General features: G+C 48.4%; 1 protein-coding gene and 1 long non-coding RNA gene across 19 annotated transcripts in view; one reads left to right on the forward strand and one right to left on the reverse strand.

Moving 5' to 3' along the window:
• The window catches only part of Mvb12b (multivesicular body subunit 12B), a 157994-nt gene that overhangs the window by 57700 nt on the left and 88018 nt on the right, over positions 1 to 12276 (reverse strand). The window lies entirely within an intron of this gene.
• Positions 1919 to 10835, forward strand: Gm33856. Of its 4 annotated transcripts, none has more exons than XR_003953785.1 (4): positions 1919 to 7809; positions 8608 to 9396; positions 9549 to 9626; positions 9910 to 10835. It is a non-coding gene; the product is annotated as a predicted gene, 33856 (long non-coding RNA). The 4 variants fall into 4 exon arrangements; XR_003953786.1 differs by having other exon boundaries at positions 1919 to 7344; positions 7630 to 9396; XR_003953787.1 differs by having other exon boundaries at positions 1919 to 7344; positions 7643 to 9396.

The raw sequence follows: 12276 nt of genomic DNA on the forward strand, positions 1-12276 counted from the left end.
AGAAAAGGGTTTGCTTCCCCAGGGCTGTCAGGATTTAAACTACTCAATCAGACCAAATTGTCTCCAAGTCTGCTCAGACAAGAGAGCGGCCTCCACGATGTGGCGTGGCTGTGGTGCTGGCTGCACCTGGAGAGGTGAGTCACTACGAACATCACAGGCATCTCTTCTGAGGACAAGTTGAACTTCTGATCATCGATCATCGACACTGTATTTAAAATGCTATGGAGTTTAATGAGATTTCTTCTTTGTCATGGCTCTGCCATGAGTCACACCGGATCCCTGGCCCTAACCAAAAGGGAAGAATTTTAATGCAAAAAAAGAAAGCTGTCTACAGCCACCCGAATGACCCTTGAATCAAGGAATTGACTTCAGGGCTCTTCTAGGCTGAGTCTGTGGGGTGTCTCACACCCTGCTTGCCCTGAGTATCAGTGGGAGTGAGGACAACTCAGACTCAGACCTGACCCCTGCTCGCGTGCCTGGCAATAAGCGTATACTTGGAGAAGTAAACCGTGTGATGCGTGATGCGTTTCTCTTCTTCCTGATGCCCTGTACCAAGTGTGACCACCTTTTATGCAAACTATTCAATTACGGAAGGCTTCTGGGATTATGTAAATCAAGACAAGTCAACCCGTGGCACTTCTCTTAATAGAACGAGATTATGTAGCCCCCACCCCCACCCCAGGAAAGAAAAAAGTAACACAATTCAAATACAGCAGTCATTAAAAGGACTCCTCCCCCTGCACGGAAACCGGAAGCAACAAGCCTCTTTCCACTTATTCTCTCCAGATTGCCTCTCCCCCAAAGAAACTACTCCACAATACAATTTTGCGTTTTTAACGGCACAAACGAGGGCATTCTTCATAAATAACAGCCACGCTCCATGTACAGGAGCGCCTTTTTATTAGGGACACAGTGATGAACAATGAGCAATGTGTTCTATTATTCTTTGTCAAATCACAAAACGCTACATTAGAATAACTGTGCTGGTCAATGTAATATAGTAGATTAAATTCAACTTCTGTGGAAAAACCACTGTAAAACAGCATGATAAGAAGGCTATAAAAAATTTAATTTTACTCCAAACTCCATCACAAAAAAAAAAAAAAACGGTGTGAAAAGTAATTTTGCATAATCAGTACACGCCATCTGGAACAATTAACCGATTTCTATAGAAGTATGAGGATCAGTCATATCTGCTTATTAAAGATCAGAAATTATACAAGTAATAAATCCTTGAAAAAACTAAGCGTACTCTCGCCTGTCAACGCTATTTTAACTTCAAATACTGAGGAACGCCTGATAAGGCTGAAAAGAAGAGATTAATATATGCAAATTACATCCAGCATTTAAAATCCCCACAACTGTCTCTGGTTTTCTGTCCCTCATTGCTGCCTTTATGTTTTATTCATACGCCAGCTCACCTGTCACTTCGTAAGCTATAATATTATGGGGTATTATTAAACAGCATAAAGCCCTGCTTTAATTGGAAAGCTTCATTGCATTTTCCAATTATTTGGAGTAAATTAAAAGCAGATGCACATAGTTTAATAAAGAGTCTAATATCAGTTCCGGGAAATCAAAATTCATTGTCATTACTATGCCGTGATAGTTTTGCAAACTGTACTCAATTTCAGAGGTTTTCAAAAGAAAATCTGTCTATGCAATCTGTTAATTGTCATTCGGTTAATAACTGTTTAAATATCCAAACTACACAGCAGCTTCCTATTAAAAAAATTAACTATAGGCTTCCTGCAAGCAAACAAACAGAGTGAGGGCTCGGGCTGGGCTGGACTGTGCCGCCTGGGAGTGCACCTTAAAACAAAGGGTGGGCTGGGCTCCGTCATCAGCAGACACAGCAGCCTGGAGCTGCAGGACAAAGAACCAAGTGATTTTGTACTTTTATCAGCTGGGGATGGGGTGGAGGTGGGGGTGGGGGTGGGATTACAGTCCTTGCAGGCGGCTCTCTGTGGAAAACGGCAGAAACTGTTATAAATTGTGCTTTCAGAGGTCTGCACTGCTCAGCAAAAAATTAGCCTCCAAAGTTTTAATTGGTACACCCAAAATAAATCCTTTTAATGAGTGAATTAACTGATTTGGGACACAAACATGGGAAAATCAAAGAAAGCAAATGTTGTGAGCAATTTGTTCTTTAAAAATGGACCCCAAAGGGCCATTCCCTGACTAGTTCAGAGCCCTCGAGTAGAGTGATCTGCGGCCTCTTCGGTGCCAGCCAGCCACAGTACCTGCAAGTGCACTGGATGGCCAGTTGAAGGACTGTGTGCAAAACTGCTCCGAGCAGCCCTGAAGGACCCGTCTGAAAGGTTACTCCCCGTGAGAAATACGCTGGTGGACAGAGCCCCAAGCTACAAGTTGCAAACACACAAATACATGTAGTGAACACATTTACAAATGGAGGCTCAGAGGTGCGTGCCAACCAGTGCGAGTAACCTTTTCATTTCTGTACTAAGTGGCAGACTTTCTCAAATCCTAGGTGTGTAAAGTATAATAGGACAAGCAGTAATTGACTTTTAAACTCCACCCACCACCAGGGCTGCAATTAAGAACTGCTGCTCAGCAAAGTTCATAACTTGTAGGCTCTTTCCCCCAATCCAATTAAAACCCAGGTCTTCTGAGAAGGTGAGAACGTAGGATTTACATCGCAGCTCTCGTTTCAAAGGGCAGAGTGGCCAACATCCAATCTGGCAAGGCCAGTCCCCTCAGGCCAGAGAGAACACGAGAGCTTTCTGCCCAATAGCCGAAAAATGTGTTCAGAGATGAAGATAAAAGCAATTCTTGTGCAGTGATCCAAAAAATAGCATCTCTTTCCCCCCCAAAATTACTTGTTTTAATAAAGTAGACACACTGTGCCAACTCAACCATTTAATTATCTGCAAAAATGATGAATCAAAACAATAGTTTGCAACAATAAATGACTAACCTCTGATTAAAATGTCTGTCCTCATTAAATCAAAATAAAAGGCACAGTATCTTAAAAAGAAAAAAAAAAGTAGCCTGAGAAAATGAGCCGCCCCAGCCTCTATGGCCTCACCTGTGATAGTGACCATGGCCTCCTGCATGGGCACTGGTGCATGTCCTCTTCCTAAGTGAGAGGACACAGGGACGCATCGGTGTGGTGCCCTCAGAGGACTGTGACATGATAGGCGTTGCTCCTATGTGGTCCTGTAGCCAGGACGGGGGCTTGTATAATTGCTGATGCTGTTTTGCTAAGGGGCCTAGGGCAGGGAAGCTGGGAAGGAAGGGAGCAGAAGAAAACTTGCCTTCACATGTGATCGCATCTCAGACTGGAGCTGAGCAGGGAAGGAGGGACGGGACCCAAGGCTGTACAACCCTGGAACCTCCAAACATCTTTCACCCAGTAAACTGGATCTCAAGCAAGCAGTGGCTTCTAAAGGCAGGAAGTGGAGGGTTGCCTGCAAGATACAGTAAGACTCGGAATCCAGTCAGGGCCTATTCGTGGCTGCCTTTACAGCCTGTGGAGGTCATAGCAGGCCAAGAGAGAGCAGGACCTCTGGTTCAGGTCAAAGGTACATATGGTATCTGGAGTGCCCTTTGTGGGTGTTATTTGTAATTTGCTAAAAACAGAAGAGAAGGTGTCATTCAAGCTTACAAAAGAGATAATGGAAATGATATTACATAAAACGTCTCTATTCACACATCTGAACAGGTCAGCGACAAGGCAGGAATGGCCCCAAAACCAGTTCTTCTCTGGAACAAGACCATAAATATTGAGCACCTCCTGTATGCCTGGTCCTGGCTGGGTGCTCGGCACACTGGGAAATGAGATGCCTTTGTTTTGTTATCCTAAATGAATCCTGAACTTTGGCTGTGAAAACAACTACTCTGTGTGTGTGTGTACATGTGTGTGGAGGTCAGAGGTCAGCCTCAGGTGTCATCACACAGGAAGGCTATCCTCAGTTTTTTGATACAGTCTCTTCCTGGCCTGGAGCTCTCCACTAAGCTAGGTTCTGGCCACCGAGCACCATAGAGTCCTCTGTCTTTGTCTCCCCAGCACCGGGATTATTAATGAGAGCCCCCGCTCCCAGTTTTGTCTGTGGGTGCTGGGGATTGGTCTCAGGTCCTCACATAAACTCTGAACTATCTTTGCAGTCCTGAATAACCCTGAACAAGACCCGTTAGCTAAAGGTAGAACTCCTTCCTTAGACCTGGGCAGTCAAGCACAATGCCCAAGCTGTCCAGGAAACGTATGTAACCAGGAAGCTCAGTGGCCACAGAAGCCACCTGCCCTGAGTCTACAGAGGTGACAGGACCGTTGGCAGAAATAGCAAGAGTTGGGGACCAGGCAACGTTCAAGACAAAGATCTTCTCTAAGGACAGAGTTCTGCTGGCACTGGATGTATCTGAAGTCAATACACAGGGCAAGGCATGTAAAAGCCCAGTGTGTTCACTGCCTCTACCGAGTGAGCAATTCAGGATGCCTCTATGTGTCACCAGAGTGATGCACAGGGCCAGCGAGGTAAGCTCCACTCCCTCATTCAAGATTATGGATGTCGCCTTGCCAGTGAATCAAGAGATTGCTCATGCTGTAAAAGAAAGCACTCGCCAACAAAGGATCTCACCTTGGAGGAAAGTTTGGCATCATTCACCATCCCAGAGATGATGCTAAGACAAATCTGAGTGTGAAGAGTCTCATTCTCTGTGACATGTGACAAATAATTCCATCCAAACACAGGCTGGACCAAAGGCTTGTTCTCCCTCTCTCTCTCGCTCTCCTTCTCCCCTCCTTCCCTCCCTCCTTTCTTTCCCTCTAGTAAATAGCACAGAGGCTTAGGATCATCACCGGCACTAACTAAGAAGGAAGGGAAGCACAGGGGGCATGCAGGGCAGCACTGAAGGAAAGATGAGGTGAGGTGGGGGCAGGGGTAGACTCAGGTGCTCTGTCTGTGAGAAAGTTAGCTCTGCTGTCCTTAAATAGGCTGGGCTCTCCTCTGTGCTGCTGTCAGAAGTTAGATGCATGTGTCCCCAGAGAAGGGAGGGCACTCTGGTGTGAGACACTGGGCAGCTTCTGAGCTGATTACCCACCCCTGTGAAGTCGAATCATTGCCTGGTAAATCTCAAGATGCTAGCCTGAGCCCCGTACCTTCCAGGCCCCAGGCAGATGGAGAAAGAGAGGAGTGTGAAGCAGAGGGGACGTGGGCTGGCAGATCATGGGTCCTAGGCTAGGGCCTCTGCAGAGAGGTGGCTGGAACATGAGAGCTGCAACTGTTCACCATCCCTGGCTCTTTGGAGGTCTGATCTAGAGAATGAAGCTTTGAGGAAGGGCAGGCAGGTGACACTGAGGTGGTCCCCAGCTCAGATGGGACCTGATGCTGGTGGACAGACACAGGAACTCATGGAGCTACAAAGCTCACAACAGGGAAAGGAACTGAGGGTTCAATGCCACTATGTGGCATGGTGGGTTTGGCCACCTCCCATCATTTTAAGGTTCAGGGAAGACTGCAGCACGGGAGACAAAGATGTACACAGCACAACTCGCACGGCCCCACTCCTGATAAGGGGTTGTTGGAGGTGCTTCCTTCATCCCCTTAGCTGTCCCAAAAAAGACCCGAGAATGGGTCTGGAGTACTGTAGTAACAGCAACACCCCTGTGGAGTCTTTGCCTGCTCCTGACGCCCTTGGGACTTAGAGATCCTAGTCAGCCATGTGTTCAAGGCCTCTCTCTCCCTAATGAGAGCTGAGAGGCTGAGGCAGTAGGGATTTCCAGAGCACTGGGGCCACCCTGACACTTGGGTGCTTTCGTGAATCATTTGGGCTTGTACACTTTCACCTTTCAGGCTGACAAAGGGAGAGAAACAAACAGCAGCCTGGACTGAACAAGAGCCACGGCCTCAGGGCCTGATGTCCAAACCTGAATTTAAATCTCAGCCCTGGGTGCAGTGCTGGGCGGGTCCATCTCTCTAAACTCCTTCTCCTACTTAGAATTGTCTTGGGTTTTACATTAGTGACAAAAGGCCCAAACAGTGCACTCAGGGGTTCCACCCGGGGAAGGGCGGGTATAATTAAATACATTATTTCTATTAACTCGATCTATTTTAATAAAATAGATAGGTGTCATCTATTTTAGCTCCCTAAATGTGTTTAAATGAAAGACATTACCGTAATATCCTCTCCTCCCCTCTCAGCTGACGGTTGATTACTGCGAGAGACACATACATGGAGAACAGAACAAAAGGCAAACTTGATACGCAAGCCTCTGCAGACAGCAGTGTCCAGAGCAGCCCCAGCAGAGGTGTCAGGAGCAGATGAAGAGCTGGGGTTAAGTACACTTCCTTGGTTATTAGTATGCTTTGGGCCAGGCCTGCAATGGGGTCCTCTGCCAGGAAGGAAGTTATGAGAAGATGAACACAGTGGGAGGAGGGAGTGCCCAGATACCTGCTCTCTGTCAAGGTGCTGTCTAAACAGAGTGCCCATGAGGTCTAGGGCCTGTAGATACATAGCATCAGGCAGGATCTTGGACCACCTTGAGCTGCATGTATACATGGTACCTGTGGCCCTGATGGGGGTACAACCACACCTTGTCTCAAACAACTGCAGTTGTTTTTGCCAAACTGACCTGGGAGATGTGGCATCTCAGGTGCTGCTCAGGTGGGAAACTTGGGCCTGAAGTTGATCTGCAAGTTCCTGTCAAGGTCCATCCAAGGCCCCTTGTCTGCCTCACCCATGGATTGAAGGCATTGCTGCTCAAGCTCTGCCAGGCTTTCAAGCCAGATACAGACCGAGAACGCAGTGGGAGTCGGCCACCTACTTAAGAGCTCTGAAGTACCTGTCACCTCATAATATTTTAATTTTCCATAATGACTAAACTGGAATAGGTCTTGGTGCTCCCCCACCTGCAGAGAGTAGGAGCACGCACAAAGGCCCCGGCAGTCATCAGCTCCACCAAGGATTTTTCCTGCAGACACCAAAGGCACATGCAGAAAGATTTTATAGATGCTGCTGGCAGGCTCTGCCTGCCTGGCACTTCCCTCTTTCCTGCCCCTAAGCCGTCATCCTGTCGCCTCCCCAGAAGGGCCTGTGGGCTGTCTGCCACAGAAAACAGCCCACTTGTAAGTGATGATGCATTTCGGCTTCCCGGCTTCCAGAGATGCTGGCTGAAGAGTCGCAGAGCCTTTACTGCCGTTTCCCTGTACTGGGGTGGGGAAGAACAAATCTTCCCTAACAGTCAGAAGTGACCATATCCGTCAGACTTCTGGGAGGGAGCACAAGGCTGCAGTGAAGACCATGCTGGGCATGTGCCAGTGTGTCCTGAGTCAGGACTCCCCACAAATCTTTGGGCTCCTCCACAGGTCATGTCCAGCAGAGAAAGTGAGTATGGAGAGCACCCCTATTCCCACAAGACCTCCTGCCTTGCAAACTGTTTTTACTAAGCCCTGGATCCTCCCAGCAATTGGGGGGGGGGGGCTGGACACTCCTTGTCTTTCCCAGGTGTGAGAGTAGCTACAGCAATGTATCACCTGCCTGAGCATAATGCAAGCCTCTAGGGGATGCTACTCATGCACACTGTGCAGTGTACAACCTGGGAGGCTGCACCCAGGATTTCTCTCTGAAAGCTGGGTAGCATGTGTCAAAATTCTGAGCATGATGTGACAGCCTTTGCCAACAGGTCTCTTGATGATCACAGAGCCTGCCATGGGCCCCGGAGTCTGCTGAATGAGCAGCGGCTTAGCCTTGCTCCTTCTGTGGGCTGTGTTACCCACATCTTCCTGACTTAGAGAGCAGAGAAGCCCGCCCCCAGGCTTCCAAACAGGCCCTTGTCTACTGAAAGGCAAGGTAGGTGGAACTGGTGCTGTGCCTGATGCAAAAGCAGAGTGGAGCACGGACGTAGAGAGTGACGCAGGCTGGCAGGACAGGGGTGCGACATGTCAAAGGGCAGATTGATCTGGGCAGGAGAGGTCTGGAAGGATGCAGTCACTCATGGCTGGGGACATGGGAGACATGCAGGTCTGACCGGCAGATGAAGGCTCAGGCTGTGCTTGGAGGAAGCACTTGTCACCGGGACAGCAGGACATTACAGTTAGAAAGGGTTGGTCAAGGGGGCAAGCCACAGCATTCGTGTGTCTAGGCACCTGCTTGGGCTAGACCACAAGCCCAGCCAAGTGGGCTTGTAGTAAATGAGGAGGGGCCATGCTAACATTCCAGCTGAGGATTCATAGGGCACGGTCCAGCCATGGGCCACGGGCAGGGTGTCAGGCTCAGCCCCTCTGTGGAGCCTTGCAGAGACACTGGCTCGAGCTCTTGAGTGCCCCTGTGAACGGGCCTATGCGTAGTGTTCATTAACTCCTGTGACACGGTGGCCACGGGGAATGTACAAAAGCATATCCAATTAGCCAGGCCTCTGTGAGGATTTGCACTCTTAAATCTTTCTGCATTTCGAAAGGGTTAAAGCTTATTATTAGCATATAATTTACAGTCCTTTCTCCCAGGGAAGGAATAATGCACAGTAAATGCCACATTCATTTTAATAATACATGTTACAGTCTGTGCCCACATCTGCACAAAGGTAAAGGAGACAGATTTTTTTGACATGTCCCACTCTGCCATCTAAACACAGGCTTTTTGTTTCTTAAGTGACGGAAGGTTTAATCAAGAAAGCAGGCAATTCATCAATCGAAACAAGGCAGTGTGCGTGCGCCTGACAGCGCACACATGGTTGTGTACAGAGCGAACCTGGCCACCTGTCAGCCACCCCTCTACATCAGGATCTACAGATATGCTGGGTGATCAATTCCCATCCTTCTGTTCAGCTCTTCTTATCCTTATTATATATTTTTCTGTAGACTTGATCTCACTGCCAGTCATGGCTAGGCCCAACAGATACACAAGGTGAGCCACAGCTCCCACAGTGGTAACCGAAGTCCCTTCCACCCCTGCCACTACTGCCACCACTGCCACCACTGCCACCACTCACTTCCCTCTGGACCTGAGCACTGCTGTCAGGTCAGCCACTTTCACTGCATTCTGGAATGTCCCCCACACTGCACTCTGTGGCTGGTTCAAGTCGCCTCTCCCTGCTGGGCATTCGTGTGTCTAGGCACCTAACAGCTTTCTAAGTCGTCCTAGGTATCCCCAGCGCTCCAATAGATAAAGGAAAGCGGAGCTGGGAAATGCAACATCCCTTCAGGCCACAACAGCATGTCCACGAGAGATGAAGGCCACAGGGACACAGGGAACACAGAGGCAGCATCCAGTGGACATCATTAGTGAACCACTCAGCTCATATTTGAACTAGGAGGAGACCCACAGCATGCCACAAGTGGAACCAAGCGTTATCTGCATGCCACAGGACATCTGGGCTGCCCTGTCATCTGAGCCTCACTTCTCTCGATCCCAGCCTGAAAAGCTTCACTAAGGCACAAGGTAGGCATAAGGCAGGCATGTTTTCAGTGTTTCGTTTGAGTCAAGCTGTGTCACTCCAGTTAGCTGGAGCTCACAGCAACCTGATCCTTGCCTGGCCTCCTTAGTGCTGGGATTGCAGGTATGAGCAATCATATCCACTTCTCTATTCACAGAGACAGACAGACAGACAGACAAGTCACTCCAAATGAAAGGAACTATGTTTGGGGTGGAGTGTTCTGCTTGTACAGCTGGTAAGGTTTCAAACAAGCAGCAACCCCCACCCAGACACACAGTCTCTTTGCCATAAAGTATGTCCCCCGCCCCTCACAAGACATACAGACTCTTTGCCACAAGATGAAGAGCTGCTGGCAGAAATTTTATCCCATTGGATGAAATGTATAAATCACGAGTTTCATAATACTGATAATTAAATGTCCATCTTCCAATTTAAATGAGAACTGGATTAAAACTGCATGGAGAAAGGCTGATCCTCAGGAATCATTAATTATTTTTAATTGCTTCGTGCCTTCGCAGCCCAAGCCAGCGTTCCTCAGCTCATCCACAGATCTCTGCTTCAGAGAAAAGTGTCCTCCTGTCTGCCCTGACAAGAGGACAGACTTCAACCCAAGCACCTTCAGCCGTCCTCGGCATTAAGTGTCTTAAGAGGATCTGGTTTTTCAGAGTGCAGCCATGGAGGCCAGGAAGATGTGGCTTGAGCAATCAGAGACTGCTAGGGGTGTTTGTGGGGGACCTAACACTAGGGAGTAGGGAGTCAAAGCCATGGAGCGGCCGACCCAGGCCAGATCAGGACACTGGGCCACCTGCCTGGGGGGGAGGGGGTTGACAAGGACCCTGTGTTTCTGCACAGTGGTGTCCCTTGGGGCCAGAGGTGTGTGTGTGTGTGTGTGTGTGTGTGTGTGTGTGTGTGTGTGTGTGTGGCTTTCCTCACTTGACAGTTTTCATTTGTATTTGCTTAATTTTTATACCTTTAATGCCCCCCCAAAAGATTTTAAAAACTTTTCTGTGGTTTAAAAGGCAATTAGAGGGAGGAAAGAGAAGGGAGAAACTGTAATTATATTTTAATTTCAAAAACTATTTTGAAAAGGCAATTTCGTGAAGCTCCTAACTGCAGTCAGCAGAGGCCTGGGCGCCCAGCTCCACTGCTCTGGAGGCGCAGTCATTAAGTGCATCTGCCACTCGGCTGAAGAAGTACCCTGGGTTAGGAAACGGCATGGAGACCCTTCCCTCGGGAGTCCTCTGCTACAGTGTGTGACAGCAGGAGCTGAGGAGGGACAGCCTAGGTGCATTTTTTTCTCACCAAGATCTCCAGTAATGCGGGCCACTTCAGCTGAGAGTGGCCAGCTGAGTACCCAGGCCACACGGACTGTTCTCATCAAACGCCATTATCCGCACAGAAAGCTGGGTGTGCTACGAACAGAATAAATGCCCATGAATGTAAATATTTACAGTTCTCTCTCCATATACAGGTGGACCTGTGACTGTCCATATGTATCTGTGGGATTATTATCCACCTGGAGCGTCTCACACAGAGCAGACAGAGACAGGGCTGGCTGCAGCAGGGCGCACCCACAGCCTCTCTGCTCATTCCATTCCACTTTCAGGACTGCTTACATGGAGTTGTCTTCCACTTGTGTTCTAGGAGGAAAGACTATTCTCTGTGATCAAGAAAAAGGATACTTAGCACCTAGCACCCCCCCGAAACAATCTTACCAAGACTTAGAGCCAAACCCAGCACCCACTGCCAGGCAGCTGCCAGTCGCACCCAATCTATGCCCCTTCCCACCCACCCCCACCCCCTGCTATCATTTTCTCTCATCCAGGTTGATTTTGTCGTATGTATTTTGGGCTCTACCTAAAACCGTCCTTAGACCAGGTGGAACAGAAACCACTGGACGGTCAGACATCTAAACACCTGAAGAAAGTTATAGGAAAAAGAAAGCCTCTGGGGAACATGAGGGTGGCCAGGAGAGGGACATCCTGAACCCTTGTGAGACAGCAGTGGCTCTGAGTTTCATCCAAGAAACATTCAGAGTCCAAAACCAATTTCATCAGAAAAGGAGGGGGTAGCTCCTTAACAAGCGCTTGAGGTTAACCCAAGAGCCACTGAAACACTGCATGTAGCTGACGCTGGGATACTGAGTTGAGCTGAGGTCTGTTTTGAGAAACCTCCCACCTCCATACCCCACTCCTCATCCCCAACCCCTGTGCTCTGGTGAGATGTCTTATTCTTTCCAGAGATGCCTTTCTAGTTTAACAAACGATGACCCTACTTCATGCTGGCTTGTCCTGGAATTTCTTTTTGTATCAAAGCCAAGTGTGTCATGCTTTACTTGAATTCTAGGTTCCTAAAAGAACCCAGGTACTGTGGGCAAAACAGTACAGCTGTGCCTCTGTTCTTGCCCATGCTGACAGGGCTAAAATGCCAGCATAGAAGACTTTTCATTAATAAGAGGTGCTGGGTTGGAAAGACAGCTCAGCAGTTAAGAGCCCTGGGCTCAATTCCCAGCACCCATGTTGGGGCTTATAACTATCTGTAACTCCAGTTCCAGGGGACCTGGTGCCCTCTTCTAGCTTCTGTGAGTACTAGGCAGGCACACAGCACAAGCACATACAGACAGACAAAACATTCATACACATAAAAAATAATCTTTTAAAAAGTATCCTAAAAAATAAGATGCTAAAAAAAAATTAGTTGTGGAACATTTTCAGGGTTGGTGGTGAAATGTCTAATCAGATCCACTTGAGGCCAAGGAGAACCCTCAGGGGGCTCATATCTTAGAGGTACATACAGGTGGCAGTCATATGACTCAGGGGCTCACTCAGGAAAGGACGACATGAGAGGGGACAGTCAGAGAGGTTTAGGCCACTGCTTGCCCATGC

The sequence above is a fragment of the Mus musculus genome, chromosome 2, assembly GCF_000001635.26.
Source record: "Mus musculus strain C57BL/6J chromosome 2, GRCm38.p6 C57BL/6J".
NCBI lineage: Eukaryota > Metazoa > Chordata > Mammalia > Rodentia > Muridae > Mus > Mus musculus.